The sequence below is a fragment of the Rhinopithecus bieti genome, unplaced genomic scaffold, assembly GCF_001698545.2.
Source record: "Rhinopithecus bieti isolate Rb0 unplaced genomic scaffold, ASM169854v2 scaffold_7673, whole genome shotgun sequence".
NCBI lineage: Eukaryota > Metazoa > Chordata > Mammalia > Primates > Cercopithecidae > Rhinopithecus > Rhinopithecus bieti.
The window spans coordinates 1,567,357-1,588,291 of NW_016806375.1; the positions used below are offsets into that span (position 1 = coordinate 1,567,357).

The 20,935-nt window shown below is 44.2% G+C and overlaps 1 protein-coding gene across 4 annotated transcripts in view; it reads right to left on the reverse strand.

The window, feature by feature from the left end:
• GALNT10 (polypeptide N-acetylgalactosaminyltransferase 10) overlaps window positions 1–20,935 on the reverse strand; it is a 230,559-nt gene that overhangs the window by 61,880 nt on the left and 147,744 nt on the right. The gene's annotated exons all lie outside the window — the stretch shown is intronic.

Below are 20,935 nucleotides of genomic sequence, written 5' to 3' on the forward strand. Positions count from 1 at the left end.
CTTTTTTTTTTTTTTTTCAAAAGAAAGAAACAGAGTCCTTTTAGGATTTAGATGAAGGCCACTGACTCAGGGCTGGGAAGAAGGCGCCAAATAGGTAGACTGCACTCTCCTCCCCAGGCCTCCAGGGCCACCTTATGTTTTAGGAGGCACGTCTGGTCATCATCAAAATCGGGTTGAGCATGAATTCCCTGGGGCCAGAGGCAGGACTGCTCCACCGACCTCATAAATCTCTCTAGGGTCAAACACCCCTGCCCAGCTGGTCTGAGTCGAGAGGGCTTGTTTAACTCACACAGCCCAGGATTTCAGGGGCAAAATGCGGCTCTAGCAAAAAGCTGCCTCTGCGGATGGCTGTGGTTAGGAAGGTGCATTTACCATGGCATTAATGGTACATGAAGGAGGAGACAGCCCTTCAGGAGAGAGTCCCACTCCGCTCCAAAGTGTGCACCAATTAAGATGATTACTGGTTTCCTTACAACACAAATACTAATGGCCTGTCACACTCTGGCTATTTTTCTTGGTAACCTTCAACTCCGAATGATTAATAAGACTCTTGTGGCGAGGCTCATACACACACAGGCAGAAAACAGGGGAAAAATAATACAACACTCTGACGGAGGCATATTCAATGAGGCAGAGGTTTGTGAAAACAAGTTCTGAAGGACCGTGACTGTTTGGGAAGTCCCAGCCATGATCAGCGGGGAGAGTGTCCTGAGAATGCTCTGAGCAGTTAGGATGAGGACTAGCCATGCGACCCCACAAAGGTCACTTTCCTGCCCTGGCCCTCAGCGCCGTGTCTGTTGAATGGGGGAGTAATCCCTCTCCTGCTTGCCAGGCAGGATGTTTGTACTGAAGTGTGCTTAAAGATGCGGAGAGTGGGAGCACCGTCATTACTGGCAGTGTTGAAAGTGGAAGAGGGCACACAGGAGGAGTGGGAGGTAGCACAGTGTGTGGGAGAGAGGCTCTAAGTGTGGGAGAGAGGCTCTAAGAGCAGCCAGACTTAAGTGGAATGTCTACTTTTCCAACAGACCAGCAAGCTCTGCCAAGCTACTTAAATTTCTCTAAGCCTCAGTTTCCTTATCTGCAAAGTGGAAATAGTAATAGAAGCCTTTTCCACTGGGTGTTAGGATGATATAAGGTGATATCAGAATGCTCAGCAGGCCCAGTGACTGAGACAGACCAAGCATTTATATTTGTTGGTGGCGATTGCTATTATTATTGTTGTTGTTACTCTAAGCCAAGAAAAATGGCATCAGCCCTGGAGCCGCCAAGGAGACCCTTGCATGTAATTACTAGAGACACGTCCCCCCATGCAGAACATTTCTTGTTTTTTTGGAGACAGAGTCTCGCTCTGCTGCCCAGGCTGGAGTGCGGTGGCCGGATCTCAGCTCACTGGAAGCTCCGCCTCCTGGGTTTACGCCATTCTCCTGCCTCAGCCTCCTGAGTAGCTGGGACTACAGGCGCCCGCCACGTCGCCCGGCTAGTTTTTTTGTATTTTTTAGTAGAGACGGGGTTTCACCGTGTTAGCCAGGATGGTCTCGATCTCCTGACCTCGTGATCCGCCCGTCTCAGCCTCCCAAAGTGCTGGGATTACAGGCTTGAGCCACTGCGCCCGGCCATGCAGAACATTTCAAAACCCATTGCTTCCCCTTATCAAGGTCAGATAAGGCCTCCAATTGTGCTGCACACAATTCCCTCCCAGTGTTCCATGGGCTTTATTAAGGGAGAAAAATGGTAAAGAGTGTTTTCCACGTGGCCTTCTCAGAAATGTGAACTGCCGGGTAGAGGTACCAATACCTCACTGATGTTTTTTGTGTAATATTCAGTAATTAATGAGGATGTAGTTAGAGGAGGTTCTGCCTGACCACTCTGGGGTTTTCTTTCCCCATTCATTTTATGTAAAGTACTGTGCAAAGCCCTCTCTTCCACCCAACTGTCATCCCTAAACCTTTCTCATGAATAAATTTTGGAGCATGCTGAGCCTTGGGTGAGTCAAATGTCCACCTCAGCTCACATAGGGAGCGGCCCCTGTGGGATGCTTAAGGCCCACCCCTCTCCAGGTTGGAGGACTGGGAGTCCTGAGAGCAGAAGAGGGGCTCACACACTCCCAGGGCCAGGCAGCTAAGGGATACGTGGGAAATGGGCCATAGGGAAGCCTGCAAACCCAACTGTGGCCTTGTGGGAATGAGGTCTCGGAGATGATATCAGGAGAACTGGAGAAGCAGATTTTTATGGGAGTTCTCATATTGGCAATTCAATCAGATTTTAAAAAATTATTTTGAAGGCCAAATAAGGAGGTTGATGGGGCTGTTTCCAGCACCTTGAAAGGAACATAAACTCTTCAAAGCCAGAAGTTTATGACCTAGAGCAAAGGAGGAGTAATTCACCAAATGGAGTTCTCTAAGACCAAAGGCGTTTAATGGATTGGAAAAAAGAAGACAGTAAAAACCACCTGTAATTCTACTACCCAGACCACTATTAACATTTTGATATATATACTTCTAAACATTAAAAAAATCCACATATATAACTATAGTTAGAGATGTGTTGCTTGGTTCCTATATTTCATAGGAATGGGCCCAGATGTACATCTCCATCTGTAGCCTTGGCTTTCCTGCACTTAACCCCTACCTTGTAAACATCTTTGCAGGTTTTTGTTTTCCGGCAGCTTCCTTACACCAAACCCTCCTCACTACCAAAATTTGCTCACTCGGCAGTTTTTCTGGGATGGGCTGAGCCAGTGTTTCCCAAATGTAAGTAATAAACAGTCCCCTTTAAAAGAAAAAAAAAATTTTGTGGCCTCTTCTATAAACATACCCAGGAATGTATCTAAGAAATACTAATCAAAGAAACCAAAGTTTCTGTCTTTTAATTGTGAATTTTCACCACAAAGAGGAGTATCATAGTTGGTAAAAGAATCTTTTAAGACACTAAAAATCAAAATAAAAAGATGGGTAAAATTCCTGTCTACCTCTTGGGTGCAGTGAACCCTCATTTGAGAAGCACTGGTCAAAGGCATGATAACGGATCCCTCACAACCCAAGGTCCTCGTTGGTTCGGCCTCTGCAGCCCTCTTTATCTGGGCCCAGCCCTGCTGCTGGCCCTTTCTCCCTAATGAGGGACCTTAGAAACTGCATAGGTCACTGGTTTGCACCCTGTACACCCTAGAGCCGTGGAGTGCGGCTCAGGTTCTCCCAGGGTCTCCCTTCTCCCACCTTCAAGGGGAGTAGGCATCCTTTACAATTTTTTCTGCATCAGGCTCTTGGGTAAGATTTATTTTGAAAAAAGTTTTTACTATTGAAAAAGGGAAAAAAGCTAGAAAAGCATAAATGTAGGCCATTCCATGTCACAGATGGTGAAATTACGAACCAGAGAGGGCAGGGCTTCCTGGGCCACCAGCAAGTTTGTGGCAGACAGGCCCGAGACGTGGGGCTCCCTCCCCCAGCTCTGCCACACCTCAGATCCCTCTCCCAGAGCCTTTCTCATACCCAGCCCCCAGCCCTCACAGTACCCTGCTTCACTGTCTCCTTGCTTTCCCCAAAATAAGCATCAATTTTTAAGAGTTCCCTATGTATTTCCTCTCACATGCAGATGGGAAGACACAAAAGCAACGGGTGCAGAAGTCTCCAAATGGAATCCTGGCATCATCCCAGAGCTGCGTATGCTGAAGGGTCTTTAGCACACAAAGGGAGAGAGAGTTGATGCAGTCGGCAGATCTGTAATTGCAGACATAATCTTTTTAGCTGGAGACACCTTTCTGATTCCACCGAAGATGAAATGAACTCAATTTGAGAATTCATTCCCATTCTAAATACCAAAACAGAGGCTTTCAGGAAATGAAGGCTCTCTCCTTCATGGAGCCAAATGTCTGACAAGTGGCAGCCAGGTACTGGATCTGTGACCTGGAAGAGGGAGGGGCTGGGAGGTACAGTGTGGGAGGTAGGTACCTTGGTGTAGACCTGGCTTCTAGGTCCGGTGAGCCTTGCCTCAAATTTGCCATGTGACTTTAGACTACTCATGTATCCTTACTAAGCGCCAATGTCCTCATCTCTAAAATGTGTTCACTGGATTGTAGTTACAGTGCAAATGATGGATGGTGCCTGGAGGCAGGCTGATGTGTTTTGTCACTCAGCCCCAGCATGTCCGATATCTCATCTGCAAAATGGGAGCAAACAAATTTACTAATGGGGAGAGGAGTAATACTGGCATCAGAGATTCTCCATAAATAGGATACCAAAAAAAAAATCACTTCTTTCTTTGACATGCAATGGCAGCTGCTGCCTCAAACATGTCATTTTTTGGTGAGTGCTGATATCGCCAATGAGCTCTAAGGCATGCCTACTCCCACTGAACCTGGCCCTGGCCCTTCCTTGGCTCCCTCCTGAGCTGGAGAGGCAGGGCCAGGCCCAGAATGGGAGGGGGAGCAAATAACAAAGGGCCAACCATTCAAGCTGCAGGACCTCCAGGGAAGAGAGGGCTGGGCCAAAGCATCAGAGAAAGCTTCACAGAGGGCAGAGGGCCTGATAGTCCTGGGCCTTGAGGACGAGTGGGACTGTCAGGAGGCAGATAAACAGATATGCACTGGGCCATGAAAGCATGTGTGATGATGAGAGAGAGTGATGGGGGAGGAGCAGGAAGGGAGGTTGGACAGGAAGGTGGGGCCCCATCCTCTGTCTCCTGGTAATGTCAGGCCTGACCTTGGGAGGGCAGATACTGAGCCCTGTCCTGCAGCAGCATCCACCCCTCATCTGTCCAACCCCAGCTCTACAGTGTGCAAGACAGACAGCGTGTGTGCGATACATTTCAAAGGGGCATTCTACATCTATCATGTGGATGTCATAATTGAGCACAATGCACAAACAGTACCACAATGCTTTGACAGTCTGGCTGGGGAGATGAGAATTAGATAAGCAAAAGCAATATCCAATTTATCAGATGGACTTGGAACTGAGATGAAAACACATATGACTGATGATGTTCACGAAGTGACAGGATCCCACGGATATACCCAGGGTCACGTACAGTTTCCATGCCTGGGGCTCTAAGAGCTATAATGGCATCTCTTTTTCTCCCACCCAGTAAAGCACAGGGCACAGCAGATGTGTGAGTGTCATGATATAAAGACATACTAGACACAAGGCTGTGTGCCTTCTGCAATGTCCTTAACTGTCTGTCTCCTCTCCCCAACAATACCCCCCCACCCCAATGCCCCAGCATCTCACCTGAATCAGGTCAAAGAGAGACTCAGATGAAACATCACACAGTACACTGGGGCATGGGATGTGGCTTTCTGAGTAGCCACCAAAGAACTCGACGACACAACTGGGAAGTCAGTTCGGACTATGACCAATGGGAAGCAGGAGACGAGAGACAAGCAGGTAGAAAAACTTCCTCTTCTCTCTCCTCTACGGACTCCTCTGAGATGCTGTCCCCCATGGTGAGCTACTAGAGCAGCGCCCCTACGCTGCGAGAGCACACCTGCTGGATGCTGGCACTGCTATGAAGAGGAAGCTGCAGTCGTCCCTTGAGTTTTCCTTAGTCACTTTCCCTTTTATCCTCACCGTCACTATCTCAGGCTCACACTCCCCTCCCCCAAATGAACTGTCAGTGACTTAATCCTTCCTTAGGCTGTGTTTTCTAGAGGACACAGGCTTAACTATGACAAAGAATAACCATACATTTGATCTAATTTGTAAGATAAAAGTAAATCATTCACAAACATTGATGCTTTTGGAATGGTCACAAAATTGCTTGTGACGCTCTTACAGCACATCCCAGCCCACAGTATCTCACAATGCTAGGGAATGGTAGGTTAGGATACAGAGTGCTGGTGGGTTGCGATTCAAGTCCTCAAAGGCGCTCTCGTACCTATTCACTAATTCAACAAACACTTAATGATGTCGCTATGCATCTAGCATTGTGGCGAGTACTGGGACACAGAAGTAACTAAGACATGGTCTGTGGGAGGGTCAGCATGGAAGTGCAAGGGCAGGTGCCACATGAGAGCTGAGAGTCAGTGAGGGGGAAAAGGGAGGTAAGGCTGTTCCCTGTCTGAGGACAAGAGATGGGGATGGCATCACAGAGGAGGAGACTCTTGAGTTTGGTCCAGAAGGATGAACAGGAGTTTGCCAGGAGGAAAAGTGAGAGGGAATGAATCACTCTTTTCTCCGAACTTCCACTGCCTGTTGCCTATTCTCTCGCAGCATAGACTTCATTTTGCTAAAGAATCTCAGGCCCTTAGGGCAGGGCCCGTGTCTTCTTATTCATCAAGGTATCCCTAAAGTCTAGCCCAAGGCCTGGTTTGTGGCAAGGGCTCGGCAGAGAACGACACAGACAGCCCGGCTCAGTGGTCTAGCCCTCCCTTCCACCCAATGCGCCTGAGGGATGTTGCTTATTCCTTCCCACTGGCCACAGTGACTCCAGGGAGCTGTGCTCCCCTTGGAAGGTGGGGTGCTGAGGACAAAAGCCCTTTTTGCAGCTTTGCTCCACTCCTCTGGGTGGTGTGGAAAATGTTTCCCCTGAGAGAACCTTAGCCGGGGGTTGGCTAATGATTAAATTGAGTATGGTAGGATAATATTTAGAAGGTTGTTTTGGGGGTGGTGGTGTCATTGCAATCTGTTTTTGCTCATAATTGCTGCTTCACTAGCTCCACCACAACCCAAAACATAAACAGAATTCACCTTGAACTCCACTGCCCCCAGAGATGAAAGCCATACTCAACATCAGAAAACAAAACAAAAGTTTTCAGCAAAAACCAAGGTCCTGACACAGCAATCCATGTGGAGGAACATCTGCTGAGTAAGTAACCAGCCCTCCCAGGCCTCATCAGTACCTGGACTGCAAACTCTCCCGGGCTTGGGGAGTGGGCCGTTATTAGAGAGGAGCGGGGAAGAGGTCAGAGCTGGTGAGGATTCCTGGATCCAAGTTCCCCTTCAGATGACACAGAGCTTGCGACAGAAGGAAACTGCATTCTATGTAAAAAGTTTACATCTTTGTCCACCTGAGTTGGGCGCCCTGTGAAAATTTCTTCCCTCCCATAGCCATGTCCCAGTGCAAGACCGCGGGGTGGTCAAGGTTTCTTAAACCGAAAAAAGTGAATGCAATGTCCTAAGCAGCTGAATTAAAACGTTCAGACCCTTGGAAGGGCTCACCTTCTTCCATCTGGTCAACCTCCCATTGGTATACCAGCCAGTATCTCTGCCATTCATAGTGGGCTTTGCTCAATTAACACAATTTAAAAGACTCTGCAGCATTACACACTACTAAATGGGCCTCTGCACGAACAAACATGCAGTTGACAAAATTAAAAAAAAAAAGTCAGAGGACAGGGACAGGTCCAAGGCCAATTCCCCTCTGCCTGAATGACAGGCAAGACCTCTGGGGGCAAGATGGTAGAAAGCAGTGGTAGGGACCTGGGGCCCACCCAGCCCAGGGAAGCTCCCAGCTTCCGTTTACTAGCTGTGTGATCTTGGGCCAATTACTTAACCTCTCCCAGCTGCAGGGTTTTCACGGGCAAAATGGGGATAATATTATACCTCCCTTATAAGGCTGCTGTGAAGAATTACTGAGATGTGAGGGTAACTCACTCAGAACTATGCCTGGGACATAGTAAGTACTTTATCTAGGGCCAGGATCCCCAGGTGGAAACCCAAATGAAACAGGTGAACTTTATGTCCACTGGCAGAGGGGCTACCAGCACTCAGTTATTCCCACCAGTGGGCCCTGTTGAGTTTGGGGTGTGGAAGAGTGGTTGGAGCCAGGGGTGGCTGAGCGAGCCTTCCCTTGTGAGCCCTGCCTGGGAACAGTCCCTGAGGCCCAGGTCAGGGTGCTGGGTACAGAGTCAGGCCAGGAATGGCCAACGCTAGAAACTCAGGTATCTGGTAAACAGATACAGAGTGCGTATTTCATAAATATTCCTTTTTTTTTTTTTTTTTTTTGAGGCGGAGTCTCGCTCTGTCGCCCGGACTGGAGTGCAGTGGCCAGATCTCAGCTCACTGCAAGCTCCGCCTCCCGGGTTTACGCCATTCTCCTGCCTCAGCCTCCCAAGTAGCTGGGACTACAGGCGCCCACCACCTCGCCCGGCTAGTTTTTGTATTTTTAGTAGAGACGGGGTTTCACCGTGTTAGCCAGGATGGTCTCGATCTCCTGACCTCGTGATCCGCCCGTCTCGGCCTCCCAAAGTGCTGGGATTACAGGCTTGAGCCACCGCGCCCGGCCTTCATAAATATTCCTTAAGTGAATCAGTGGGCTTTGGAATCATCAACTGGTTGTGCATCCCTGTACACGGCACATAGCCTTTCTGACTCTCATTTTCACCTCTAAAAAGTGATGATAATGTCTTCCTGCTGGGGTTGTTGCAAAGTTAAAATGCAGTAAGTAAAATACCTGGCACAAAGTAAGTGTAATGAATGGTAGCCATTGAATTACACTGTGAACTAAGAACAGGAACCAGAAAATAAGTGAGTCATAACTGAAGGGAAATCACTCTACTTAAGTGTGTAACCTCAGGCAAGTCATTTTCCTTTATTAAAGTCTCAGTTGCCTCATCTATAAAGTGGAAGCAGTCAGATGGCCTAACCCATAGGATTGCTGTGGGGATCAGGCAAGGTACCCAAAGTGAAAACTTCGTAAAGTCTAAAGTGGTGAACGGATGCTAGTGGCTGAGCAGAGTCAAGCTGGACTGTGGGTTACAGAGGAGTGGAAGCCACTCAAACCAAAGGAGCCAGGAACAAGGTGTGTGCACAGCGAACCAAAGTCACAATGGCCTTTCCAATTTATCATGTTTACTATGTTGGATATTTTTTCTGATTATAAAAATATTGTATTGTAGAAAATTTGGAAAACACATACAAGCAAGCAGTACAACACAGAAATCTTCTGTGATTCTATCACCTAGTCACCTAGAAATAACCATGGGAATCCGGTTGTGTTTCAGTGTGGCACTGCCCTAGGTGAGCCCCAGGTGAGCCCCAGATGAGTGGACACAAGGCTGCACACTAGAGTGGTTTGAGGGCAGGCCCTCAGGTCAGCTGCCAAGTTCAAATCCTGTCTCACTCCCACTAGATGCGTGGGAGAAGAAACCTCACTTCTCTAAATCTCAGTTTCTTTGTATGTAAAATGGGGATGACAATAACATCACTTTCTTCATAGTAGTGAGGAATAAACAAGGTAATACACATCAATTGCTTGGCATAGCACTTGTCACATTACATGAATTCAATCAGTGTAGCTATTATTTTCATACATACATACATACTCATAACATGGGATATTTTTGGTAATTATCATGTCATCAAAGTTTCTTCTATAACAGTAGTTCTCCAAGTATAGATTCAGGGCCAGCAGGATCAGCATTTCCTGGGAACTTGTTAGAAATGCAAATCCTCAGCCAGACTTGACCTGCTGAATCAGAAACTCCAAATGGGGAGACCCAGCAAACTAGGTTTTAACGAGCCCTCCTGGTGATTCTGGTGCACACTCAAGTTTGAGAACCACTGGCTTACAGCATATTTTTAATGGTTTCATGGAATTTTCTACCATGATTTACTGACTAGGTCTCCTTTTTGCAGACACTTAGGCTATTTGCTAGCGGTGTGCGGGAGCAAGCTTGCACAGGCTCACAAGAAGCAACTGTGAACATCTCTTCCCAGCTCTGTTCCATTGGTAGCTTGAAATCAGCAAAAGTGGGGTTTTTAATGCCACAGAAATCGGCAAATGGAACAAACCAGGGCTCCTCCCCTTCACTCCAGCTTGTTGGTAACTTTTACCAGCATACTACTGGCTATTTCCATTGGTTTTTGTATGATAAACCACATTATGGTGAATAAACCTGCACATACATCTATTTAACTATCTTTGATTGTCTCTTTAGAAAAATCTCTAGAGATGGAATTGCTAGATCAAAGGATATGCTCATGTAAGGTGTTTTGATACAAACTGCCAGTTTGGCCTGTTAATTTATACTCCCACTAGCAGAGTAGGAGTGCGTTTATTTTCCTGCACTGGTTGCAATGGACATTTGCGCTATGGACTGTGGACCCAGGGTCCTGTACCATGCCCCAGCCATGGTGAAGAATAGAGCAAGTCCTGACATTATAAAACAACCACTGCCCCCTATCCCATTCTCAGTGCCTCCAGCTCTACGGGGACTACATTTTTTTTTTTTTCTAAAGGGAAAGCAAGTTTATTAGAGAAGTAAAGAAACAAAAAAATGGCTACTGCACAGGCAGGCAGTCAGGAACTAAGTGTTAATGGCTGTATCATGTGTCCCACACTTGTCTTTCTGGAGTAGGGCTGTCTGGCAGAATTTTCTATGATGATCTGTATCTGTGCTGTCTCAGTTACATATGGCTACTGAGCATGTGAAATGTGGCTTGTGTGACTGAGAAACTGAAGTTTTAATTTTACTGAATTTTAATTTAAATGTGAATAGCCACATGTGGCTAGTGGCTACTGTAATAGACAACACAGCTCCTGGAATTCAGGAGGGACCAGGACTTATGGTTCTTCTATAACTGATAACCATGGTGACCAGACATCCTGCATTACTGGTCTCAGCTCTAATTTCAAAGTCTGTTCCCACTGACTCATAAACACTAACATACTGAAAGTTAAAAAAAAATTTTTTTCTTCAGACATGGGGTCTTGCTATGTTGCCTAGGCTGGAGTGCAGTGGCTATTCATAAGCACAACCCCACTACTGATCAGCACAGGAGTTTTGACCTGCTCTGTTTCCAACCAGGCTGGTTCCCCCCACTTTAGGCAACTTGGTGGTCCCCTGCTCCTAGGAGGTCACCTGATTGATGCCAAACTTAGTGCAAACACCCAATCAGCATAGTGCACTAAAGTCCCAAACTCGCCAGCTCAAGCTATTCTCCTGCCTCAGCCTCCTGAGTAGCTAGGACTACAGGCACACACCACCTTGGCTGGAGAAATTTTTTTAATGTCTGGAAATTCTGATATTTCAGAATTTAAATTATATCTCCCAGACTACTCTTTCTACCTGGAATCCTTTTTCAGATTATGTGTCTCCTTGGGGATCAGGAAATGATCTCCAGGCTCAGCAGGGAGGACAGAGGTACAGTAACTCAGGAGGTACAGCCTCCTGACAATCACCGCTCAGGACTGCTGAGAGATCATCCTGCCTCGATGCTTTTGCTTATGCTATTCTCTTAGCCCAGGGAACCTCCTTTACGAGGCAATGACACCTATCTAGGAAGCCTTTCCTGATTACTTTTATTTAAAATAATATAAATAAAGGGTTTGCTGTCTCTCTGGCCGCTAAACATTGCTCATAGAGTCTAATCTCAAGTGAGAGCCTTGAGCCACCCACTTAGGATCTATTTAACCCATCTATTTACTTTAGATAATACCTGAAAAACTAATAACTGGCTTTCTTATTCCAAAGCTGAATTGAAATAGCAAATTAGAAAGGGTACAAGCCACCTAGGGACAGACACACTGGAGGTGACAAGAAGTAAACATCATCTAAGAGTTATGCAGTAAGGGAGAAGATTTAGAAAAAGATATAACTGAAATCAAGACATTGGAAAGTTATCAATTTATATCTCTTAAACTCTAGGGAAGAAGTGAAGAAAGTCATCCTAGGATTCTAGGATTTAAAGCTTGACAAGATTTTAGAAGTCATCCGTACTTTCTAGATGCAGACACTGAAGCACAAAGAAGTGATGTAATTTGCTCAAGATCACAAAGCTATTTATTTACTGGTAGGGCTGGAGCCAAAGCTGGTCTACTTGTTCTCATACCAACACCTAGAAAAGTCACTAATGGATGTTCTACTCCACAAAGGAACTGAATTGATGAGGTATTTATGGAGGAAAAATAATAATAATTCCCCACCCCTCTACACAAAGATATTTTCTCTTATCACTGATGACAAACTCTGGGAAAGAATACCACTCCATAGAGAAACAAGTGTCAAAAGGAAGAATAAAACAATAGCTGGCATTTATAGCTTTATGGTATGAATAGCGCAACGTGGAGGTGATACAACATTTGAAAGGCCATTCTCTAACTGAGGTAATTAATATCTAAGACGGTATTACAAATGGACAATGTGACCAAAGGCTGTAATGAAAATGAAATCCCCCAAACATATGGCTCTCCATCAAAATGCAACTAACAGAAGAGAAACAAGTGACTGATGATATACAAATGATTTCAATGCTCTGTACATCACCAGCCATTTATTTTGCGGCTTGAGCCATGGAGGAAGAATAATATGATTGATCTAAGGCAGCTATGAACCACCACTGATAAATAAATAGACATCTTCCGGCTCTATGCAGGAACAGGTATTCAGAACAAGGTGGTTCACACAGACAGACAGTTCTTTAAATGACACCTTGCAATGACATTACAGCCTTCCAGCAGATAATAAACCTTCAATATCTTGAATAATTTAAAATTTTCCAGTGGCGTGAAGGTCGAAGGGAAAGAAAATCACACTCTGTTTTAGAGGGGACAAAATTCTCAGCAAATCAACCGTGGGGATTGATAACCAAGTAGAAAATGTCTGGTTTTCATTCCTTCTCCTGATAGGTGAATATTTTCTCTGGCTCAACCTGGTCCCTGATTTTCAAAGTCAAAGTGCGAAGACTGAATGCTTCTATGAGAAATAAATGAAGAAAACACAAGGCATTAAATCCTTAGAAGTAGGCCAGGTGTGGTGGCTCGCACCTGTAATCCCAGCACTTTGGGAGGCAGAGGCGGGAGGATCACCTGGGCTCAGGAATTTGAGATCAGCCTGGGCAACACAGCGAGACCTTGTCTCTACCAAAAACTAAAAATTAGCTGGGTGTGGTGGTGCATGCCTATAGTCCCAGTTACTCGGGAGGCTGAGGTGGGATGACTGATTGGGCCCAGGAGTTTGAGGCTGCAGTGGGCTATGATTACATCATTGCACTTCAGCCTGAATGACAGATCAAGATCCTGTCAAAAAAAAAATCCTTATAAGTTATTCCTATCATCATACACGAGGTAACGGGAAGTAATACATAATCGTGTATCACTCTTGAACTCTTGATCCAAATAAATTTGAGTTTGGATTCTGACTCTGCCATGCACTTGTCCAGTTCACACCTTCCTAATCCTCAGTTTCACCTCACTGAGTCCTGTGAGGTTGGCACTGTTATATATCAGACAACGCCAGACAACAATGCCAACCTCACAGGACTCAGTGAGATCATAAATGAACAGATCTTGGCACATATTAAGTGTTAATAAATGGTGACATTTATTACTGTTCTCATATATCATTATTAATGATCGTTTAAGTTTAGGATCTTCAATGTGGAACTAGAAAGGAGGATGAAAGAAAGAGCAGGGATGAATAAACACAGAATTTCCTAGCAAGGAATGTTATGGTATCAAGGTTGATGGATGCTCTGAGCCAGGCACTGTTCTAAGCTCTCTACACAAAATATCTCAATTAATCTGTAAAACTCTGAGAAAGTAGCCCAGTTTTACTCAATCAGGCACAGAGAGGTTAAGTACTAGCTCAAGGTCACTGCTGCCTGACTAAAGCTTGTGTTCTAAGAACACAAGGAGTCAAAGCCCAAACAAGTTAAGGTTTAAATCTTGCATTTAGCTTCTTTAAAACAAAAAAAATCGGCACTACTGTGATTTACACTGCTACAAAAGCAGTACTACCTATAGGAGAGTTGCTGGTTATAACATTTGGTTCCTGGTACTGCCAAGGCAGCTTCTGTCATTAAGTTAGCTATAGACGCAGCACATTGAGGTATGTCCAAAAAAGTTGTCATGAGACGAAATGCCTTTGTTAGATGACTAAACATGTTGTTCAGTCCTGCTAAAAGTATTTACTGCATGTGTTGTGTTAGCAATTAGCTAAAATATAAAGACAGGGCAGATACTTGAATGCACTAGTCAAGAAATGTTACTCGAGAATGAGCTTTGGTTCATATTTTCCATACAGCCATTATGCAAAACAGTATGGAGGTTCCTCAAAACAGTAAAAACGGAGCTACCATATGATCCAGCAATCTCATTTCTGGATATGTAGCCAAAGAGAATAAAATCACTATCCCTAAGAGATATCTGTACTGCCATGTTCACTGCAGCACTATTCCCAATAGCCAAGATATGGAAACAATCTAAGTGTCCATCAACAGATGAAAAAAGAAAATGTGGTGTGTGTGTATCTCTCTCTCTCTCTCTCACACACACACACACATGAATATTATTCAGCCTTAAAAAGGAAGGAAATAGCCAGGCATGGTGGCTCATGCCTATAATCCCAGGCACTTTGGGTGGCTGAGGTGGGTGGATCACTTGAGCCCAGGAGTTCAATAACAGCCTAGGCAACATGGTGAAACGCTGGCTCTACAAAAAAAAAAAAAAAAAAAAAAAAAAAAAAAAAAAAAAAAATTAGCTGGGTGTGGTGGTGCAGGCCTGTAGTCTCAGTTACTTGGGAGGCTGAGGTGGAAGGATTGCTGGATCCCAGAGAAGTCAAGGTTGCAGTGAGCCATAATTGGGGCACTGTACTCCAGCCTGGGCAACAGTGTGAAACTCTGTCAAAAAAAAAAAAAAAAAAAAAAAACCAAGGAGGAAATTTGCTGCTTGTGACAACCTGGATGAACTTGGAGGACATTATGCTAAGTGAAATAGGCCAGACACAGAAAGATAAATACTGCAAGATCTCACTCATATGAGGAATCTAAAAAAGTTGAACTCATAGTAACAGAGCAGAATGGTGATTTCCAGGGGCTCGGGGTGGGGGAAATAGGGAGATGTGGGTCAAAGGGTACAAACTTTCAGTTCAAAGATGAATAAGTTCTGGAGACTTAATGTGCAGCATGGTGAATATAGTTAATAATAATGTATTATGTACTTGAAATTTGCTAAAAGAATAGATCTTAAATATTCTCACCACAAAAAAGATAGCTATGGGCGGTGATGAACACATTAATTAGCTTGATGGTGGTAATGACTTCACAATGTATACAAATATCAGATCATCACATTGTATACCTTAAATATACACAATTTTTACTTGTCAATTATCCCTCAATTATAGGTGGGGGTTGGGGGAGGATGAGTTTTGATGCATCTTTGGCTCATTATGTTAAGTCAGCAAAGGAACAAAAAAGGACCCAACTAGAGTGTCCATACCTGCTGCCGGCAGATTTGTCTTCTGGGCATGTGGATGGTCCTGCCACTGTAGCATGCCCACTGGGGACAGCCTGGACTGGGGGGCTATGACTGTGGGCCTGATTTTTGGAGGGGCCTGGCAGCTTGTCAGAGCTATGCCTGGCCAGCAACAGGTGCTCCCTGAAGGTGGAGCAGGACTTGTCATTAACCAGTCATATAACCTTAGGAAGTTCCTAAATGTATATTCTCATCTCTAAAATGTACAGGTTGGGTGAAGATTCCTGAAAATGGTGCAGAAATTCCCTTAACTCTGAAGTCATGCTGCCTGGGAACACTCGGCTTTCTAACATCAGTGGAAAGCCTTGATTTCTTCTAGATTTAAAAATAGACTTTGTGTGTGGGTAACTTGCAAATACCTGAACTTGAGGTTTTGTATGTGGAGGGCTTGCTAAGAGATAGGATCCGTAGTGGTGTAGAAGAAATATTTAAAAATAAAGGTTGAAATGTGAATAGAAGCAGAATATCTGTTCTTGAACTCAGTCTACCATCACGTTTTTTAGAAATTTATTGGCCAGGTGCAGTGGCTCATGCATGTAATCTTAGCACTTTGGGAAGCCGAGGTGGGCGGATCACGAGGTCAGGAGATCGAGACCATCCTAGCCAACATGGTGAAACCCCGTCTCTACTAAAATACAAAATTAGCTGGGCATGGTGGCACACGCCTGTAATCCCAGCTACTCAGGAGGCTGAGGCAGGAGAACCACTTGAACCCAGGAGGCGGAGGCTGCAGTGAGCCACTGCAGAGATCTTGCCACTGCCTGGGCGACAGAGTGAGACCTGTTGCCAAAAAAAAAAAAAAAAGAAATTTATTTTGTGGTGGAAGGAACTTATGGACTTGGATACAAACAGAGTCTTCTAAAACCTGGAGGGAGTCATGGGAAGATCAGGATAGATGCAGACCCCACTGATGAACCCTGCAAGGAGTGTGATTCTAAATCAGTATGAGGAAATGCTTTCCTAAAAGCTATCCAGTTAATCATGACACAGCAGGACAAACACACACAGAAGCACAGAGGTAGCCTGCAGGATCAGCAACCTGGCCTTGAAGTACACTTGCAGCAAACCCAAGCCACTGAGTATTCTGAACTAAAGGAACTTTAAGACCTGGGGTGCCCTGATTTCAGCTTTCCTATGTCCAAAGCCACAAAGATGTTAGAAGTGGGCTCATATGGAGGAAGCATTCTGAGGGCAAAAATGTTCATGGATGAGTTTTATATGTTCCAAGAAAGGCCAGAAGTCCACCTGCTGGAAAGCAGGGCTTTTGAAGCAGGTACCCGAGTTTGGAGGAGATGTGATCTTCCCCCAGAAGTGATGGGGCCAGGCAACAGAAAAAGGAAACTTCTGACTGAGGACCAGGCAGGGCCTCAAGCACATTCTTCTATAAAATATTTTTTTATTGGACATTTCAGGAGGAATTTATTCCATGCCTGGTGAATTTAGAGTTATGGGCTTGGCTGAGGCCTCAAACAGGTGATTATGGTAATTTAGAGAGAAAGTACTAAGCCATTTCTGTCACAAGGCCGGCCCAACCTGAAAATAATAGTGCCTCCTTGCATTTATAGAGTGCTGAATACTTTCCAAAGTGCTTTCCCATCTATTATCTCATTTGATCCTTACAACGGGCCAGAGATGTCAGCAGTGTCTCTGCCGTGGGGCTTTGAAGGAGAGCTTTCCCCTCTCTGGGTGTCAGTTTCCGTACTGAAAAATGAGGGGACTGTTCTCATCACTCAGTATTTGTTCTCATCAAATATCTCTTGAGAGCTTCTACCAGCAGTAACATCTGAAGGCAGAGTTTCTCAGCTCAGGGTCCCAGAACTGGCTGCATCACAATCCTCAGAAAGCTGGTTACAACACAGATTCCTGGACTCCTCCGAGACTGAGGACCTGGACACTCACAGGGCCTAGGGAATCTGCATGTTAAACATTCTTCCCAGGTGATTCTTAGGCATACCAAAATTTGAGAACCTCTGCTCTCATATTTCATAATTCCTCAGCTCTGAGATCTTGTCACATAAAACACATGTGGCAACTGAAAAAATCCTGAAAAAGTGTAAAATTCTGATGAGTGAGGAGAAAACAGTCTAGTGTTGGCTGAGTGTATCTGATCATCCAGATAATAACAGCCTCTCAAGGATATAATTAGTGCCCTCAAAATTGGAATATATGACTGTTTAATAATTTAAGTGAGATCATCAGGATTAATGAATAGCGGCTGAAATTAAATGTGAGACCATAAATCCACACAAGCCTGTTATAGCAAGGCAATTATTTAGGACAAGACATCCTAGAAAACAGGGGTCTGGCCAAGGCTGAAGGCATCTTAACTTATCTCCTCCCAGAAGGGCCATGCGTTGTTGCGCTTACCATGACCCAGGGTATACATTCCAAGACATCACTATCCAAATCTATCACAAAGCACACTGAGTGACCTGCCACACCTGGAATCCTGTGTTTTCCAAAAGTCCGAGGATCTTTTCAACTCTATCAAAATAATCTGAGATGTCTGTTAAGAATGCAGATTCCTGAGGCCCACCCTAGAACCGCTGAATCAGAATCTCTGTGGGTGGGCCCTGGTAACCTGCATTTAACAAGCTCCTCAGTCAAAGTTGATAAGGATAAGAGTTAAGAGCCATTGCTTGAACCCAGATGACCTGGAGACCGCGGGGGCACACTCCAGGTTTGGAATGTCTGCTTTGAAGGTCACATTTTTCTCTGCCACCCGACTAGAAAGTTCTCCTCGGGGTTCTTTCCTTCTGTGAAAATCAGTACCCTCTTGTATGTCCTCATTGCATTGTTTAGCTCATTAATCTCACATTTTTAATTTCATCTCATTCCCATAATGAGACTTTGAGGTAGACAGGGTAGCGCAGCATTTCAGGTAACAGTAATAACAACAAGCATCACCATAACAACAGCATCATTAACAACCACCACTGAAGGAATGATGACCATGTGCCCGGCCTGTCACGGTGCAGGACCTTACTCAATCCTCACTCATCCCGCAAAAGGGGAGACAGTACTTACGGCTTTGGGGTTAGACATGACAGAAAATCAACTCCAACTAGTTTACACAAGAAGAGAATGTACTGGCTCATGGGATGGGGAAAGGATGGGGTGGGACTGGTCGGAGGCACATCTGGACTTAGGACCCAGCTGGCATGACAAGCACTGGGTGCGAGGTGAGGAGCTGCTCACCAAAATGACTATGTCCTCCACCTCCCTGCAGCCGAAAGGGAGAAAGGACACAGGGTTTTGTGTCTACTAAAAAGAATATTCGGCATCACTTTGCTCAGGAAGAAAGTCTATTTATAGGTCATTTTCATTCCTTCATGAGTTCAAGTTCTGTGGTATGGCAGCAGAACGTGTGTGCTGGGAAGGGTCAGGGCTAGTCTTTCCTCCTGTCTGGTTAAGATAAATCTGCTAGCTGGTGTGGAGGCTCTGGGAAGGTTATTGTTAGTTTGAGTTTTCTATTAACAGAGACTGGAGTGAGGTTATTATTTAGAATATTCTAAACCATGTGTTCTGACAGCATATAGGAAAACAAAAACAATTTCTGAGAAGACTAGACAGAAAGCATAGCCTTATAATTCCATCTGCTTTCACCTTCACTGCAGATTATTAGCAATGCCCAATAAATCTCATTCATTAACAAGTCCAGGAGTGGAGGACAAATAGGAGATGATAGGAAGTTATTGGTTATTTTGAGATTCCTGGTTGCTTATAAATAAGGTGGGCATCTCTGAAGAGGTCCGCATTTATAAAGTAAGCAAATAAAATACTTTTATTATTATTCTAGGAGGAATGAGCATTTTTGTCTTTTAGGCGAAGAAATTGAGTAAAATGAGGATCCCCAAAGGTTGGAAAAGGCAGCCTGCATCTGTGAATATTTTACAGGAACTAACTTCACTAAATCACACGAGAAGAAGGGATGTTACTTTGGCCTTAACACGTGTCTATTTCTTTGTTCCATATACTGATGTAAAAATTCCATTTTCATGAGATTTCGGTATGAGACAGTAAAATAAGAGAAAAAGAGGGAAAAAAGAAATTAAACTTTCAATACCCACGAATGCTATATTAAGGTACAGTGGTGGAATTTTCTTTTTTAAAAAAATTTGAAATAAATAAATGATACATAAATGTGTATATTTGGCCTTCTTGATCTTTAGAGCTGTCAACTGTTGCCTATTTTTGGCTATGAAAATTGGTAGCATTTTAAGCCTCTGATGTAAATAGCTCTAAAGGTGCCTCCAGATTCAGATCAAAACATAATTGACTCTGGAGTTGTGGTTGTCTGATAAAGATGTGCTTGAAAGCTTCAGGGGCTGGAAGTTCTTTAAGGAAATTGGGAAGAATCCCTGAACTATCTCTGTTTGCAAATGGGTTTACTTGGAGATTCCCGTGGGTTGGGGTCAGGCAGCAGATTAGAACTAATGCCTACTTTTTGGCCAACATGCTTCATTTGTCTGCTAGAACCAATATTATTTAGAGGATTTACAATAAATGAAAACAGAATAACATACCTATTAGACATATAGACATACATCAAAGGTCATGCTGTAGTCATTTCACATCTATATTTAAAAGTTTTTGTTTTATTTAGGAGGCGGGGCACACAGAGAAGGGAAATCTCTTGGATTTGGTTTGACTGCTCTACTAAATGTGAATTTTTCCTTTAGGCAAATGTTGTCTATAAAGAGGCTTCCTATAAAGTGAAATATAATGTGTTTAAGTCACTTACAACAGTGTCTGGCACATAGAAAGTGCCATATAGGTGCTGTGTCACATTATTATTATTGCTATTACTGCTTTTTTTCACTCTGCAATGCAGGCAAATGAGCACTTTCAGCTCCCCACTTATTGAGCTTGAGAATGTGAATGATGTGAATAGGACTTGGCTGGTGTGCACTAGACCAGGTTAGTTATTAAGGAACCTACTGTTAGGTTGGTGCAAAAATAACTGCGGCTTTTCCTATGAAAGGTAATGGCAAAAACCGCAATTCCTTTTGCACCGACCTAATACTTTTATTTCAGCCTCAAATCTCATCTCTCTTCAAACCCTGAGCAGATAAGAATTTACATCAGGCCTAAGCTGGCAGGAAGGCCCAGGAGCTTTCTGAAGGAAGACTATGACAGAAGGGGGCAGTTCCTCTGCCCTCTCCCTGGGGACATTATCCAAGGCTCCCCAATCTGGTGTTCCATTGGTTTTTACTCCCCCACACTGTGTTTTTAAGGAAACACTGAAACAGTGGAAAAGGTTAGACTTTAATCCCATAAGAAAATCACGAGAATATCCGTGATTTACCGCGCTCTTACCGCACCAAGTTTTTAAAATGTAGAAGGTTCACCCACGTCAAAAGAAGCGTCACCTTTCTGAAAATACAATGCAGCTATTTTCCACTACAGAAACAATTCTTTCTCAAACATTGGAGCTTTTGATGCTTCAGATGCAATCTGAGCGATTTATTTGATTTTTTTTTTCTCTCCAGTAAATCATTTATACAGTACTTGATCCACAAAATCCTGGGGTTTTTTTTTTTTTAAAGATGCACAAAATATCCCATAGATATATTGACTCTTGCATCCTGTGTTTCTACCAGATATCCACCAAAATGTTTATAGATTTCCCTCATTATAAACTAATTGATATTCTGTAACAGTTTTAATCTTAGCTGTTCTCTCCTTTGGAGTCTGAGGGAGAAGCGTTTAGGATGTCAAAGATATGAAAGGAGAAGAGAATCAAGAA